Source organism: Somniosus microcephalus, chromosome 4 (genome assembly GCF_052327205.1).
Source record: "Somniosus microcephalus isolate GS21.2 chromosome 4, FLI_Smic_1.0, whole genome shotgun sequence".
Taxonomy (NCBI): Eukaryota; Metazoa; Chordata; class Chondrichthyes; order Squaliformes; family Somniosidae; genus Somniosus; species Somniosus microcephalus.
The window spans coordinates 50,633,256-50,650,753 of record NC_140990.1 but is presented as its reverse complement, the minus strand read 5'-3'; positions in this window follow the sequence as shown (position 1 = coordinate 50,650,753).

The window sequence follows — 17,498 nt, the reverse complement described above, 5'->3', positions numbered from 1 at the left end:
ATATGTAGGCAAATCTCAGAGAAGTGTGCAAATAATAGGGTAATAATAGTGGGGGATTTCAACTTCCACAATATTAACTGGGATAGTCAGAGTGTGAAAGGCTTAGAGGGTGCGGAATTCTTAAAGTGCATCCAGGAGAGCTTTTTGAGCCAGCATGTAGAAAGTCCTACAAGAGAGGGGGCGGTACTGGACCTAATTCTAGGGAATGTAGCTGGGCAAGTGGTAGAAGTGACCGTAGGAGAACATTTTGGTGGCAGTGACCATAATTCGGTGAGATTTAAGGTAGTCATGGAAAAGGAAGATGGACTGGAATAAAGGCTCTAAATTGGGGGAAGGCCGATTTTAATATGATAAGGCAGGTTCTGGCCAAAGTGGACTGGGAGCAGCTACTGAGAAACATAGAAACATAGAAGATAGGAGCAGGAGTAGGCCATTCGGTCCCTCGAGCCTGCTCCGCCATTCAATGAGATCATGGCTGATCATCCAAACTCAGTTCCCTGTCCCTGCCTTCTCCCCATACCCCTTGATCCCTTTAGCCTTAAGAAATATATCTAACTCCTTCTTGAATATATTTAATGAATTGGTCTCCACTGCCTTCTGTGGTAGAGAATTTCATAGGCTCAACACTCTCTGGGTGAAGAAATTCCTCCTCATCTCTGTCCTAAATGGCTTACCCCTTATCCTTAGACTGTGACCCCTGGTTCTGGACTCCCCCGCCATCGGGAACATCCTTCCTGCAACTAGTCTGTCTAGTCCTGTTAGAATTTTATAAGTTTCAATGAGATCCCCTCTCATTCTTCTAAACTCCAGCGAGTATAAGCCCAATCGACCCAATCTCTCCTCATACGTCATTCCTGCCATCCCAGCGTATCAGTCTGGTGAATCTTCGCTGCACTCCCTCCATGGCAAGAGCATCCTTCCTCAGGTAAGGCGACCAAAACTGCACACAATACTCAAGATGTGGTCTCACCAAGGCCATGTACAACTGCAGCAAGACATCCTTGTTCCTGTACTCAAACCCTCTCGCTACGAAGGCCAAAATGCCATTTGCCTTCTTAACCGCCTGCTGCACCTGCATGCTTACCTTCAGCGACTGGTGCACAAGGACACCCAGGTCTCGTTGCAATTCCCCTTCTCCCAATCTATTGCCGTTCAGATAATAATCTGCCTTCCTGTTTTTGCCACCAAAATGGATAACCTCACATTTATTCACATTATATTGCATCTGCCCAATCACCCAACCTGTCCAAAATATACTGGAGTTTCTCGGCATCCTCCTCACAGCACACACGCCCGCCCAGCTTTGTGTCGTCTGCAAACTTGGAGTTATTACATCTAGTTTCCTCGTCCAGATCATTAATATATATTGTGAATAGCTGGGGTCCAAGGTCCGATCCCTGCGGTACCCCACTAGTCACTGCCTGCCACTCGGAAAAAGAGCCGTTTATTCCAACTCTTTGCTTTCTGTCTGCCAACCAGTTCTCTATCCAAGTCAATACCTTGCCCCCAATCTCTTGTGCCTTAACTTTACATGCTAATCTCTTATGCGGGACCTTATCGAAAGCCTTCTGAAAGTCCAAATACACCACATCCACTGGTACTCCCTTATCTATTCTACCAGTTACATCCTCAAAAAATTCCAGTAGATTAGTCAAGCACGATTTACCTTTTGTAAATCCATGTTGACTTTGTCCGGTCCTGTCACTGTTTTCCAAGTGCTCTGCTATTACACCTTTTATAATGGACTCTAGCATTTTCCTCACTTGTAGTAAAATCCTCAGCAGAGCAGCGGGAGTCTTTCAGAAAGGAAATAGAGTACAATGCCAACATGTTCCCGTAATGGTCAAGGGTGGGACCAACAAGCCCAGGGAACACTGGATGGCAAGGGATATACAAGAATGGATTAGGAAAAAAAGGGAGGCTTTTGGCAGATACAAAGGACTAAAACCAGTGGAAGCCCTACAAGAGTATAGAAAGTGCAGGGGGGTACTTAAAAAAGAAGTTAGGAGAGCAAAGAGGGGGCATGAAAATACACTGGTGGGCAAAATAAAGGAAAATCCCAAGGTGTTTTATAAGTGTATTAAGGGCAAGAGGATAACCAGGGAAAGAGTAGGGCCCATTAGGGACAAAAGTGGCAATCAGCTGGAAGATGTGGGTGAGGTTTTAAATGGATATTTTGCATCTGTGTTCACTATGGAGAAGGACGATGTAGGCATAGAAATCAGGCAGGGAGATTATGATATACTTGAACAAATTAGCATTGAGAGGGAGGAGGTACTAGCGGTTTTAACGGGCTTAAAAGTGGATAAATCCCCAGGCCCAGACGAGATGTATCCCAGGCTGCTGTGTGAGGCAAGGGAGGAGATTGCAGGGGCTCTGACACAAATTTTCAGAACCTCACTGGCCACAGGGGAGGTTCCAGAGGACTGGAGAACAGCTAACGTAGTACCATTATTCAAGAAGGGTAGTAGGGTTAACCAGGGAATTACAGGCCAGTGAGCCTAACATCAGTGGTAGGGAAATTATTGTAAAAAATTCTGAGGGACAGAATTAGTCTCCACTTGGAGAGGCAAGGATTAATCAAGGATAGTCAGCATGGCATTTTCAGGGGGAGATCATGTCTAACCAATTTGATTGAATTTTTTGAGGTGGTGACTAGGTGTGTGGATGAGGGTAGTGCAGTTGATGTAGTCTACATGGACTTCAGTAAGGCTTTTGACAAAGTCCAGCATGGGAGACTGGTCAAGAAGGTAAGAGCCCATGGGATCCAGGGCAATTTGGCACATTGGATCCAAAATTGGCTTAGTGGCAGGAGGCAGAGGGTGATGGTCAAAGGTTGTTATTGTGACTGGAAGCCTGTGTCCAGTGGTGTACAGCAGGGATCGGTGCTGGGTCCTTTGCTGTTTGTTGTGTACATTAATGATTTAGATATGAATGTAGGAGGTATGATCAGTAAGTTCGCAGATGACACGAAAATTGGTGGAGTGATAAATAGCGAGGAGGGAAGCCTCAGGCTACAGGACTATATAGGCGGGTTGGTTAGATGGGCAGAACAGTGACAAACGGAATTTAACCCTGAAAAGTGTAAGGTGATGCATTTTGGGAGGACTAACAAGGCAAGGTAATACACAATGAATGGTAGGACCCTTGGAAGGATAGAGGATCAGGGGGACCTTGGTGTGCATGTACATAGATACCTGAAGTCAGCAGGACAGCTAGATAAGGTGGTTAAAAAGGCATATGGGATACTTGCCTTCATTAGCCGAGGCATAGAATCTAAGAGCAGGGAGGTTATGATGGAGCTGTACAAAACGCTAGTTAGGCCACAGCTGGAATACTGTGTGCAGTTCTGGTCGCCACACTGTAGGAAGGGTGCGATTACATTGGAGAGGGTGCAGAGGAGATTCACCAGGATGTTACCTGGGCTGGAGCGCTTCAGCTATGAAGAGAGACTGGACAGGCTGAGGTTGTTTTCCTTAGAGCAGAGAAGGCTGAGGGGGGACCTGATTGAGGTGTACAAAATTATGAGGGGCATAGATAGGATAGATAGAAAGGAACTTTTCCCCTTAGTAGAGGGGTCAATAACCAGGGGGCATAGTTTCAAGGTAAGGGGCAGGGGGTTTAGAGGGGATTTGAGGAAAACCTTTTCACCCAGAGGGTGGTTGGAATCTGGAACTCACTGCCTGAAAGGATGGTAGAGGCAGGAACCCTCACAACATTCAAGAAGCATTTAGATGAGCACTTGAAATGCCATAGCATACAAGGCTACGGACCAAGTGCTGAAAAATGGGATAAGAATAGACAGGGCTTGATGGCCTCTTTCTGTGCTGTATGACTCTATGAGAAATGGGGACTGGTCAGGGAGCGTCTGTAAATAAAGGAGAAATGGAGATGGGTCAGGGAGCGTCTGTAAATAACGGAGAAATGGAGACGGGTCAGGGAGCATCTGTAAATGGAGGAGAAATGGTGACTGGTCAGGGAGCGTCGCTAAATGGAGCAGAAATGGAGATTGGTCAGGGCGCATCTCTAAATGAAGGGGAAAGGGAGATTGGTCCGGGAGTGTCTGTAAATGGAAGAGAAATTGTGACAGGTCAAGGAGTGCCCCTCACCAAAATTGTGAGATATTACAGAAGAAAAGCTTATAAGGAAGGACAGAGTATTGGAAAGAAGGTTAGAGCCAGAGTCAGCACCTTCTGGGAAGGAGAACCAGTGAATGTAGAACTGAACCCAGCCAGAGTCAGCACCTTCAGGGGAGGAGAGGGAGAGGAACCAGTGAGTGTAGAACTGAACCCAGCCAGAGTCAGCACCTTCAGGGGAGGAGAGGGAGAGGAACCAGTGAGTGTAGAACTGAACCCAGCCAGAGTCAGCACCTTCAGGGGAGGAGAGGGAGGGGAACCAGTGAGTGTAGAATTGAACCCAGCCAGAGTCAGTACCTTCAGGGGAGGAGAGGGGAACCAGTGAGTGCAGAACTGAACCCAGCCAGAGTCAGCACCTTCAGGGGAGGAGAGGGAGGGGAACCGGAGAGTGTAGAACTGAACCCAGCCAGAGTCAGCATCTTCAGGGGAGGAGAGAGAGAGGAACCAGTGTGTGTAGAACTGAACCCAGCCAGAGTCAGCACCTTCAGGGGAGGAGAGGGAGGGGAACCAGTGAATGTAGAACTGAACCCAGCCAGGGTCAGCACTTTCAGGGGAGGAGAGGGAGGGGAACCAGTGAGTGTAGAACTGAACCCAGCCAGAGTCAGCACCTTCAGGAGAGGGAGAAAAGTCGACCGAAAGGAAAAATGATGGAGATGGTGCGATGGGTTTGAATTTCAGCACAGGGAGGAGGGAGAGTGTGTGGGACGGGGATTTACAGCTTTCGGGGAACAAGAGAGGAAAGAATGTTCCATAGAAACTAGAATTGGCTGTTCTGAATTTCTATCCTGTACTTACAGTGATGACTTTTGTAAACTCCTTTTACAGGGTATTAGAAGGGGAGGATTTGCAGACGGGAAACTCAAACCAAACATCACATCAAGATCTGACAGAGTCACTCAATTCATCAGGACCTGAATATCATCGGCCTTTGAATGTGGAAGGAGGAATGTTTGTCTGTTCTGTCTGTGGGAAAAGATTTCAAACATCAGTGTGACTGGAAAAGCACCGAGACACACACACCCGACTGAGAGTGTTTCAGTGCACTGACTGTGGAAAGAGCTTGATGCACTATCAATTACTCATAAAAGACTGAGGGTTAAGAGAGTAACTAAAGGCTTTTATTAACAAAAGAATGAAGGTCTGCCTCGAGTGGTCGACCGGTCCAGAAATACAAAGGGCTGGGGAGCAGTCACCTTTATACTAGGACTTGTGGGAGGAGTCAGCCGAGGCATGTCCAGGCATGTACACAGTGGAATACAAACAGTGGTTTACCACATTCACCCCTTGTTTAAAATTGAGTCCGGCGGGGTGAAGTGTATTAAAAGTTAGTGTATTGGAGTCTCTCCGGAGGTCTTGTCTGCCGCTGTGGCGACGGCAGGGGTAGTGGAGCTTCCGGCGTCGAGTCCTGCGTGGGCTGTGGCACAGGCGTGTCGTCCTCGTAGATGTCGAGCGGGTCGCGGGGCCCAGGCCTACCGTCTGCTGGGGCTGGATATCGGATCGTGGGGGGGGTGGTAGTGAGTAGTGGGTTACTGCGGCCCCCGAGGGTGCAAGTTCTCTTATGGAGACTGTGTCCTCCCGCCCGTCCGGGTATGCAATGTAAGCATACTGGGGGTTGGCGTAGAGGAGGTCGACCCTCTCGACCAGGGGGTCCGTTTTATGGGTCCTCACGTGCCTTCTCAGTAGGACCGGCCCTGGGGACGTCAGCCATGGCGGTAGCGATGTCCCCGATGTGGACTTCCTTGGGAAGACAAACATTTTCTCATGAGGGGTGGCGTTAGTGGCAGTGCAGAGCAGTGACCGAATAGAGTGGAGCGCATCGGGGAGCACATCCTGCCAGCGGGAGGTTGGAAGGCCCCTAGACTTTAAGGCTAGCAGGACGGCCTTCCAAACTGTCGCATTTTCTCTTTCCACCTGTCCGTTCCCCCGGGGGTTGTAACTGGTGGTCCTGCTTGTGGCAATACCCCTAGTTAGCAGGTACTGACGGAGTTCGTCGCTCATAAACGATGAGCCCCGGTCGCTATAGATATAGCTGGGGAAACCGAACAGGGTGAAGAGGTCGTTCAGACATTTAATGACCGTGGCACTGGTCATGTCCGGGCAGGGGATGGCGAACGGGAAACGGGAGTACTCATCAATAATATTGAGGAAGTACACATTGCGGTCGGAGGAGGGGAGAGGCCCTTTAAAATCAACGCTCAGGCGCTCGAAGGGGCGAGTGGCTTTTATCAGGTGGGCCCTGTCTGGTCTATAAAAGTGCAGTTTGCACTCAGCGCAGACTTGGCAGTTCCTGGTCATGGTCCTGACCTCCTCAATAGACTAAGGCAGGTTGCGGGCCTTGATGAAGTGGAAGAACCTGGTGACCCCCGGGTGGCAGAGGTCATTGTGGAGGGCCCGCAGTCTATCGATCTGCGCGCTGGCGCAGGTGCCACGCGATAGCGCATCCGGGGGTTCATTGAGCTTCCCGGGCCGGTACAAGATCTCGTAATTGTAGGTGGAAAGTTCGATTCTCCACCTCAAGATCTTGTCATTTTTGATTTTGCCCCTCTGCTTGTTGTTAAACATGAAAGCAACTGAACGTTGGTCAGTGAGGAGGGTAAATCGTTTTCCAGCCAGGTAGTGCCTCCAATGACGCACAGCCTCCACAATCGCCTGGGCCTCCTTCTCAACAGCGGAGTGTCTGGTCTCCGGGCCTTGGAGGGTTCGTGAAAAGAAGGCCACGGGTCTCCCCGCCTGATTGAGGGTAGCGGCCAGGGCAAAGTCGGACGCGTCGCTTTCCACCTGGAAGGGGATGGATTCGTCCACTGCGTGCATGGTGGCTTTGGCAATGTCTTCCTTGATACGGTGGAAGGCTAAGCGGGCCTCTGCCGTCAAGGGAAAAGAGGTGGACTTGATCAGCGGATGGGCCTTGTCCGCATAGTAGGGGACCCACTGGGCATAATAGGAGAAAAACCCTAGGCACCTCTTCAGGGCCTTGAGGCAGTGGGGCAGTGGGAGTTCCATAAGGGGACGCATCCGGTCGGGGTCGGGGCCGATGACTCCGTGTTCCACAACACAGCCAAGGATGGCGAGGCGGTTTGTGCGGAATATGCACTTCTCCTTGTTATATGTCAGGTTCAGGAGTTGGGCGGTGCGGAGGAATTTTTCGAGGTTTGCGTCATGGTCCTGCAAGTCACAGCCGCAGATGGTCACATTGTCCAGATATGGGAAAGTGGCCTGCAACGCATTTTGATCTACCATCCGGTCCATCTCCCTTTGGAAGACGGAGACCCCGTTGGTGACGCCAAAGGGAACCCTAAGGAAGTGGTTGAGGCGGCCGTTTGCCTCAAAGGCAGTATACTGGCAGTCCTCAGGGCGGATAGGGAGCTGGTGGTACGCTGATTTCAGGTCAATGGTCGAGAAGACGCGGTACTGCGCGATCTGGTTGACCATATCAGCTATGCGGGGGAGTGGGTAGGCGTCCAGCAGGGTGTAGCGATTTATTGTCTGGCTGTAGTCAATGACCAGGCGCTGCTTCTCGCCGGTCTTAACGACCACAACCTGGGCTTGCCAGGGGCTGGTGCTGCCCTCAATAATCCCTTCCTTCAGGAGCCGCTCCACTTCGGTTTTAATGAAAACCCTGTCCCCGGCACTGTATCGCCTGCTCTTTGTGGTGATGGGCTTACAGTCGGGGGTGAGGTTAGCAAACAGTGGGGGGGGCAATTTGGGAGCTGCTGGCTGCGGACTGTGAGTGGGGGTAGGGGTCCACCGTACGCCATCATAACACTTTTAAGGTGGCACTGAAAATCTAACCCCAGCAGGACGGCAGCGCAGAGGTCGGGCAGGACCAGAAGTTTAAAATGATCGTACACGGTCCCGTCTACTACGAGTGTCACTACGCAGTAGCCGCCGATGTCCGCCGACTGGGACTCGGAGGCCATAGAAATCTGCTGGTGCGCAGGCAGGACTGGGAGAGAGCAACGCCGCACCGTGTCGGGGTGGATGAAGCTCTCCGTGCTCCCAGAGTCAAAAAGGCAGATTGTATCGTGGCCATTTATCTTAATGTCCATTGTGGAACTGGTCTCGCTTGGTCCAGTGTAACGGATGCCAGCGTAGGGGTCGGTGTGTCGCTGCGGGTATCAGATGAGGTGGTGATGGGGGCCTGCTGCGTGTCGGCTGTCATCCAAGATGGCGGCGTCCATGATCCCCATGTGGCTGGAGGCGTCCAAAATGGCTGCTGTACCGGTGGTTCGCACATGGCCGGGGAGGCCCAAGATGGCGGCCCGCATTGCCCACATGCGGCGCTGCTGGGGTTCGCGGTGGCTTTGGCCCTGCAGACATTAGCGTAGTGTCCCTTCTTCCCACAGCCCAAGCAGATCGCGTTTTTCGCTGGACAGCGCGCTCTGGGGTGTTTTGCCTGGCCACAGAAGTAGCATTTCTGGCCTTGGGGCACTGCTGTCTGGCCTTGGGACACTGCTGCGGTAGTTGGGCCATTGCTGGGGTGTGGCTGGGGTGGCACGGTGCTATGAGGCGGTCCTACCGTGTCCCAGGCTGTCATTCCCCGCGGCGTCCACGGTGCAGAGGAGTAGCCATCCATGCCCCGGTAGGCTGCATCCAATGATAGTGCGAGTTCAGAGGCCTTGTTGAGGTCGAGGTCTCTCTGCTCCAACAGTCGCTGTCGGGTGTAATTGGATCTGTGGCCCGCTACAAAAGCGTCCCGGATAAGTTCCTCTGTGTACACGGCGGCCTTTACATCGTTACAACCACAGGCCCGGCCAAGCACAGACAGTGCCTGAAGGTATTCCACGGTCGATTCCCCAGGTTGTTGTTTACGACTCCCCAGAAGGTGCCTGGCGTACACTTCGTTCACTGGGCGCGTGTACTGGTCCTTGAGGAGCTTGATAGCGTCCGCGTACGAGGTCGCGTCTTGGATGACCGAGTACACTCGGTGGTTCACTTTGGAGGTCAGGACATCCAGTTTGTCCTCGTCCGATTTGATTGCTGCGGAGGCGGTCAGGAATTTTTCGAAACACTTAAGCCAGTGAGTAAACTTGGTGGATGAGTCCGCCTCCCGATGATCTAAGTCCAGGCATGCTGGTGTGAGGATCTTCTCCATTATAAAAATTTTGTTAATAAAATTGATGCGCTATCAATTACTCATAAAAGACTGAGAGTTAAGAGAGTAACTAAAGGCTTTTATTAACAAAAGAATGAAGGTCTGCCTCGAGTGGTCGACCGGTCCAGAAATACAAAGGGCTGGGGAGCAGTCACCTTTATACTAGGACTTGTGGGAGGAGTCAGCCGAGGCATGTCCAGGCATGTACACAGTGGAATACAAACAGTGGTTTACCACAGAGCTTTAGCCAGTTACACAGCCTGAAAAAACATCGCACTGTTCACAGCGGGAAGAAACCGTACACGTGTTCTGTGTGCGGACGAGGCTTCAACTGATCGTCCAACCTGGAGAGACACAAGGACACCCGCACCATGGAGAAACCGTGGAAATGTGGGGACTGTGGGAAGAGATTCAATTACCCCTGTGAGCTAGAAACTCACCGACGCACTCACACTGGGGAGAGGCCGTTCACCTGCTCCGTGTGTGGGCAAAGTTTTCCTCATTCATCCAACCTGCTGACACACCAACGAGTTCACACTGATAAAAAACCTTATAAATGTTCTGACTGTGAGAAGAGCTTTAAAAGCACAAAAGATCTGCTGACACACCAACGCACTCACACTGGGGCGAGGCCATTTACCTGCCCCGAGTGTGCAAAGCAATTCACTAATTTATCCAACCTGCTGAGACACCAGTGAGTTCACACTGGGGAGAGGCCGTTCACCTGCTCCGTGTGTGGGAAGGGATTCACTCATTCATCCAACCTGCTGATACACCAGCGAGTTCACAAGTGACTGCAGGGGTTGGATTCTGCTGTTCTTGCTGCTGTTAATCTCATCCAGGACTGAACCTTGTTCATTCTGACAGTTGGGGTTTGTTTCAGCTGATGCCAGTAACCCCTATAACTGGGCTGGAGTTTAATCTGTATCAGTGCCAAATAAAGGAGCTTTGTTTCCCACACACGCAGTGCGTCGGGTACTTGATATCTCGACAATACCATAATCATAATCATAATCAACTTTATTGTCATTGTTAGTGCACAAGTGCAGTACAACGAAATGTAGGCTTGCGGCTCCCGAGAGTGTACATTTAGATTAAGACATTTAGACATTCAACATACATTTGGCTTGTAATACATTAACATAAACATAACCATAATAAAGTGCATTGGCAGATGTGCAGGCTTTAGAGTTTATTTGTGGAGTTCAGTAGGATGACAGCCCTGGGAAAGAAGCTGTTCCTAAATCTGGTCGTACGGGTACGAATGCATCTGTAGCGTCTCCCAGATGGCAGGAGGGTGAACAGACTGTGGCTGGGGTGGGTAGGGTCTTTGATGATGGACCGTGACCTCCGTAAACAGCGTTTCTGGTATATGTGCTCTATGGTCGGTAGCCGGGTGCCGGTAATGCGTTGGGCAGTTTTGACTACCCGCTGCAGGGCTTTCCGGTCATAGTAGCTACAGCTGCCATACCATACTGTGATACAGTTTGTCAGGATGCTCTCTATAGTGCAGCAGTAAAAGTTAGAGAGGATCAGGGGTGACAGGTTACATCCCTTCAGCCTCCTTAGGAAATATAGGCGCTGCTGGGCCTTCTTCACCAGAGAGGAGGTATTGAGGGACCAGGAGAGGTCTTCCGTGATGTGGACTCTGAGGAACTTAAAGCTGTCCACCCTTTCCACCACAGCCCCATTGATGTGGATGGGGGTGTGACTTTCGCCTTTAGACTTCCTGAAGTCCACAATGATTTCTTTGGTTTTCTTGATGTTAAGGGCCAGGTTGTTATCGGCGCACCACTTCACGAGATGCTGGACCTCCTCCCTGTAGGCTGACTCATCGTTGTTGGTGATCTGGCCTACTACCGTGGTATCATCCGCAAACTTGATGATGGTGTTGGAACCATGAACAGCCACACAGTCGTGGGTGAAGAGGGAGTAGAGGAGGGGGCTCAGCACACATCCTTGTGGGGCCCCCGTGTTCAGGGTCGGGGGGGGAGGTGTGGTTACCTAATTTGACAGACTGGGGTCTGGTTGTTAGGAAGTCCAGGGTCCAGTTGCAGAGGGAAGTGTTCAGGCCAAGAGTGTGGAGTTTGGTGGCCAGCTTGTTGGGGACGATAGTGTTGAATGCTGAGCTGTAGTCTATAAACAGCATTCTGATGTAGGTCTCTTTACCATCTAAGTGATTCAGTGCAGTAAGACGAGCTGATTGAGGACTTGTTACAAACTGAGTGGAATCCATCTGAGAACTGAGTTGCCACAACTTGTTAAAAGATGGATCTATAAGATGTCCAAGTCTGACAGGACAGAAAATTCTATTATATCACAGGGTCCACTTCAACCCTCCAGGGCAGTGAGTCCCTGTAATATTGGATTTTAACCTATGGGAAATATTCTGATAATCTGTTATTGTCACGGGGCAAAGCAGCCTTGTTACTTTAACATCAGTTTAATCAAACTCAATGGACAATCCGATCTCCAAAGGGAAACGTCTCCTTAAAGCTGACGGTGTTGGCAGTTCTGCAGCTCATTTCTCAGTGTGAGCGTGTCAGAATGAAAAGCTTTAACAACAGCCGATGTTTCACAAAGGGAGACCTCACCAGACCAAAGGCCATTGGTGGAGTTTAATGGGCTGTTTGTGTCACTGGGCTACAGGAGGCCATTTTTAACTGAAGGAAAACTGGTCACAGCAAACAGAGAGTTTAACAGACTGTCCCTGGTCCACTCGAACCCCAACCTTCTCGCTCTCTCTCTATTTATGGGCACTGCTGCAGTAATTTCTCCTCTGACCTTTCCTCTCTTGTCCCTCCTACACCCCTAATACACAGCCCGACACAACCTCCCTCCCCCTACATCCTCACTGGGCTGGAATCCACACCAGTCTCCCCATCTGCTCCTTGTTCTCTCCCTGGATCCTAAAACTACTGAACTCACTCTTCCCCTCCTGAAGTCTACAGGCTCTAAAACTGAAGCTCTGTGTCCCTCAGTCCCGACTCCTTGATTTACCTCCCCTTCTCCCCTCCTCTTTCCCCCTTGGTTGTGTTCCACACTCTGGGCCTTGGGCCTTCCCCGGGGATTCTCAGTATGAACAGGTGGGATGTGTTTGGAGACAGGGTGTCCCGGCTCTCCACCTTTAACGGGACAAGGAGACGCCCAGCTGGGCTGAATGGCCCTGCTTTATGACATCACTGTCATAGCAACCAGCCTCCCTGAGCCCTGCTCATTATGGGCTGGGTTTAGCTCAGTGCTGTTACAGGAAGGGAAACAGGAGCAGGATTTGCCCCGTGTGGAGCCCAGGATTAATGGGGAGAGGTACAGGATCAATTTATACCTTATTGAGTGAGAAATGTCATTGTCCCGGACACTCCCTGTCCCTCGGTATCTGTGTCGGGGAGCGGCTGATGGGTTTACTCTGTATCTAACCCGTGCTGTACCCGACTGGAGAGTGGTTGATGCTGACACTAGGGGCTCAGCTCCACGAGCACAACATTTAACCCAAAGATGATCTGATAAACCCATCAGCTTCTCCCCTGGACACAGGTCCTGAGGGACAGGGAGTGTCTCTGATATTTTGGTGGGTGTTGTTGATCAAGTTTAAACACCTCGCTCACATCTCCTCTCACCCTGCTTTGTTCTAATGAGAAGTGCCCCAGTTTCTCTCGTCTCTCCTCCTGGGAAAGAGAAGTTCACCTCAGTTAGAAACTCAAACAGGCGCTTCACTGCAGACAGGTCATCATGAGGAAACATTTCTTTACCCAGCGAGTTATTATGACCTGAAATGCACTGCCTGAAAGGGTGGAGGAAGCAGATTCAAGAGTAACTTTCAAAATGGAATTGGATAAATATTTGAAGGGAAAACATTTACCGGGATATAAGTGTAGTGTATGTACTTTGAAGAAGGAACTATATTCTGCAGCCCCTGTATACTGCAGTACCAGTAGTGACCACCCCGGTATATAAGCATGTGCAGTAACTTTGTATAGTAGTTCCAGTTTTGTCTCCATTCAGTAAACACCTGTTATAACCAACTCCTGCAGTCCGTGTCTCAATTACACACGGACGTTACACTGGCGATGAACAGATCCGAACTTACCTATAGTTCTGCACCACCTCACGGGGATCCATCCCTGAAGCGAAGTTATTAGAGGTCGAGGCCAGAAGGAAGAAATCCAAAAAGGAAAAAAAAAACAAACAGAAGAAACGGGCGTTGACCGTGGGCAACCGCCCTCTGATTCATCGAATTCGAAGATTTGCAGGAGAGGCTGTCGAGAGCTGGGCTTGGTTATCCAGTCTATGGTGTTCCAGCTAATCGGGCTGGTGGCAGGTAGTACACTGATCCTTCCTGGGCTGCGGTGGGCTAGAGCTCGATCGGGTGGCTTTTCAACAGGGCCGAGCAGCGTTGTCGGGAAGAGGAGAGAGAGAGAGAGAGTGGAGCACACAAGGCGCGGCCGGTGCTACAAAGCCGGGCAGTGTACAGACCCGAGAAGAGGGAGGAAAGTGTCCCATAGGATCTGCTCTGACGACGGGAACAGTAATTAAAATAAAAGAAATTAGAAGCGCAGAAAGCCGCGAGGAGCTGCAGTTTGCCACGGGGACCGTGGAGAGCGGCGTTGGCAGCAGCGCAGGGGGGAAGTGCGCGAAGACCATAGGGCGTCGCCATCAAGGCATAAAAACGCCAGCAACAGCGCTAGCAGCAGCGGAAAAGACATAAAGTGCGGGAGGTGCCACCTTAATCCAGCGGGGAAGAAGGCAAAGCGCGGGAGGTGCCATTTTGTTCAATCGGGGAAGAAGGCAAAGCGCGGGAGACGCCATCTTAGAGCTCCAAGATGCCGAAGACTGGCAATATCACTGCCTTCGATAATGCAATAGAAGACTGGACCACGTATGTGGAAAGAGTCGAAGTAGCCGATGAGAAAAAGGCATCGGTACTACTAAACTTAATGGGCGCAAGAACGTATGGCCTATTGCGGAACCTGATCACTCCAGTCAAACCGATGGCGAAGAGTTTTAACGAAATTGTGGATATCCTACAGGAACACCTAAATCCTACACCGCTGCTGATAGCAGAAAAATTTAAATTCCACAAGAGAAATCAGAATAAAGATAAGAGCAATGCTGATTACCTTACGGAACTACGCAAGCTATCAAAGCACTGCCAGTTCGGAGCAGGACTGGCAGATACCCTACGGGACAAATTTGTCTGTGGACTCCTGAGTGAAGGAACCCAGAAGAGGTTACTCTCAGAGAAAGAGCTGACACTAGATAAAGCTTTCAGCGTGGCAGTATCGTACGAAGCAGCAGCAAGGGGAGCTGCGGAAATACAGCAAAAGCCACAGGAATACGGCACCCATGAAATGACACGGGGATTTGAAAAATGTTATCGCTGCGGCAGAACAACCCATGACCAGAAGGACTGCTGGTCCAAGGACAAAATATGCAGGCAATGCGGAAAGATGGGACACATTGCACGAGTTTGCAGGTCCGGGAAGAAGACTAACGACAACAAAAAGACTACTAAGGAAAAGTACAGGAAAGTACAAAAGATGACGGACAGTAGTTCCGAAGACCAGAAGAGTGATAGTGAATCCGGGAACAAGAGACTAAGCTGTCTCAAACTACACAACGTAATCACAAAAGAGGATCACCGAACCATTTGGGTCACCCTCACGATAGCAGGGTCCCAAGTCAAAATGGAATTGGATACAGGATCAGCCCTGACCGTCATGAATCGACGAGACTACGAGCGGCTATTCTCACACATACCCTTGAAAGACACATCCATTGTCTTGAAGACATATACGGGGCAGAAAGTATACCCCAGAGGGAAAATAAGGGTGCCTGTCGAATACAACGGCAAGGAAATACAGAAATTGTATCTGTACATACTGCAAGATGGTGGACCACCGTTATTGGGACGTGAATGGATCAGAAAGATAAGTTTAGACTGGCACTCCATTCAGGCACTGACGGTGGCTGGTAAAAAGGATGACGACGTCACACCTGGACGATTGTCAAAAATCTTGGTTAACGCTAAAGAGGTATTTCAACAAGAACTGGGAACTCTTAAAGGCGTAACCGCCTCGATAAAAATAGAAGAGAATGCAATTCCCAAGTTTTTCAAAGCAAGACCGGTACCGTATGCAATTCGCCCAGCCGTCGAGGCAGAGCTGGAGAATCTGGAGAATGCAGGCGTGCTAACTAAGGTAGACTGGAGCGAGTGGGTGGCACCCATCGTTCCTGTCATGAAGAAAACGTTAAACAATAAGTCTGAGGAGCCAAGGAAGGTTCGCATCCGTGGGGACTTCAAGGTGACTGTGAACCCAGTCCTTCACACAGTACAGTATCCTCTTCCGAGGATAGAAGATATTTTCGCCTCACTATCTGGAGGGAAACGTTTTACAAAAATTGACCTAGCGCAAGCATATTTGCAGATGGAGGTTGAAGAATCCTCTAGGAAATATCTCACGATAAACACTCACAAAGGTCTTTACCAGTATAATCGACTGGTATTCGGAGTTGCATCAGCTCCGGCTATATGGCAAAGAGCGATGGAACAAGTCCTGCAAGGGATTCCGGGGACTCAGTGTTACTTGGACGACATCCTAGTGACAGGTGAAAATGACAGTGAACACCTTGCCAACCTAGAGCAGGTGCTCACTAGACTAAGAGAACATGGGCTACGAGCCAATCGCCCCAAGTGCGAGTTTTTTAAGAAACAAATATCGTATTGTGGCCACGTGATTGATGAAGAGGGGTTACATAAGTCCCCTAACAAAATTGAAGCGGTAGTTAAGGCGCCAGCGCCTGAAAATGTGTCGCAACTGAGGTCATTCCTTGGATTGGTGAATTACTACCATAAGTTTTTGCCGAATTTGTCCACAATTCTGCACCCACTGAACGCCCTGCTACAAACCAGAGTAGCATGGAAATGGAGCGATGAATGTAAGTGGGCCTTTCAGAAGTGTAAAGGCCTGATCACTTCAAGAGAAGTATTGGCTCACTACAACCCATCACTACCGATAAGACTGGCGTGTGATGCGTCTCCCTACGGCGTTGGAGCGGTACTGTCACATAAATCCCTTGATGGTTCAGAGAGGCCGATAGCTTTTGCGTCACGCTCGTTAACTTCAGCTGAGCGTAACTACGCCCAGATTGACAGAGAGGCCCTCAGCCTGGTGTGGGGGGTGAAGAAGTTCAATCACTACCTGCACACTCAGAAATTTACTCTACTAACTGATCATCAACCTCTTGTCTCCATTTTCAACACTAAGAAGGGCGTCCCAATAATGACAGCACAAGAAGAAGCACCTGCAGTGGATCCTGTGGAGATATTCCACTCGACCATAGTCGAATGTCTACTTGTGACGAATGCAAACATAGAAAAGGAAACACAAAATGACCCGACACTCTCCAGGGTCTATGATTTAACGGTGAAGGGATGGCCAGCACATGGTGAACCACTGTTGCCAGCATTCTCGCCGAGAAGAGAACAGCTGTCAGTGTGCCGAGGAACCTTGATGTGTGGATCCAGAGTAGTAATTCCACCCAAATTGAAAGATAGAGTGCTCAATGAGCTTCATGAGGGTCATCTGGGAGGGGTAAAAATGAAGAACTTAGCCAGAGCATTTGTGTGGTGGCCGGGAATCGATAGAGAAATCGAAGAGATGACCAAGAGCTGTACAGGTTGCCAGAAGGTCCAAAACGCCCCACCACAAGCCCCTCTACATCCATGGGAGTGGCCCTCATCTCCATGGCAAAGGGTACACATTGATTTTGCTGGTCCATTTATGGACTCTATGTTTTTAATTGCGGTGGATGCACATTCAAAGTGGCCAAAGGTAATAAAAATGTCCTCAACCATCACAGAAAAAACCATCACAGTCTTACGAACCATATTCACCAGAAATGGGCTGCCTGAACAGATTTGCTCCGACAATGGACCACAGTTTGTGTCTGAAGAGTTCCGGAGGTTCTTAAAGAACAATGGCGTTAAGCATTACACATCCGCCCCATATCATCCAGCCACCAATGGATTGGCTGAGAGGTTCGTTCAAACATTCAAAAAGGCTATCAAGGCAATGTGTAATGAAGACATACCCCTACAACACAAGGTGGATAACTCCTTGTTTGCCTACCGGAATGCGACACATGCGGTTACCAACCAAACTCCAGCCATGATGTTCTTCAATCGAAGACTAAGATGCCGCTTGGATTTGGTTAAGCCAAACATCAGGAGAGATGTGGAGAACAGGCAGTTTCAGAATATGAATGAAAGG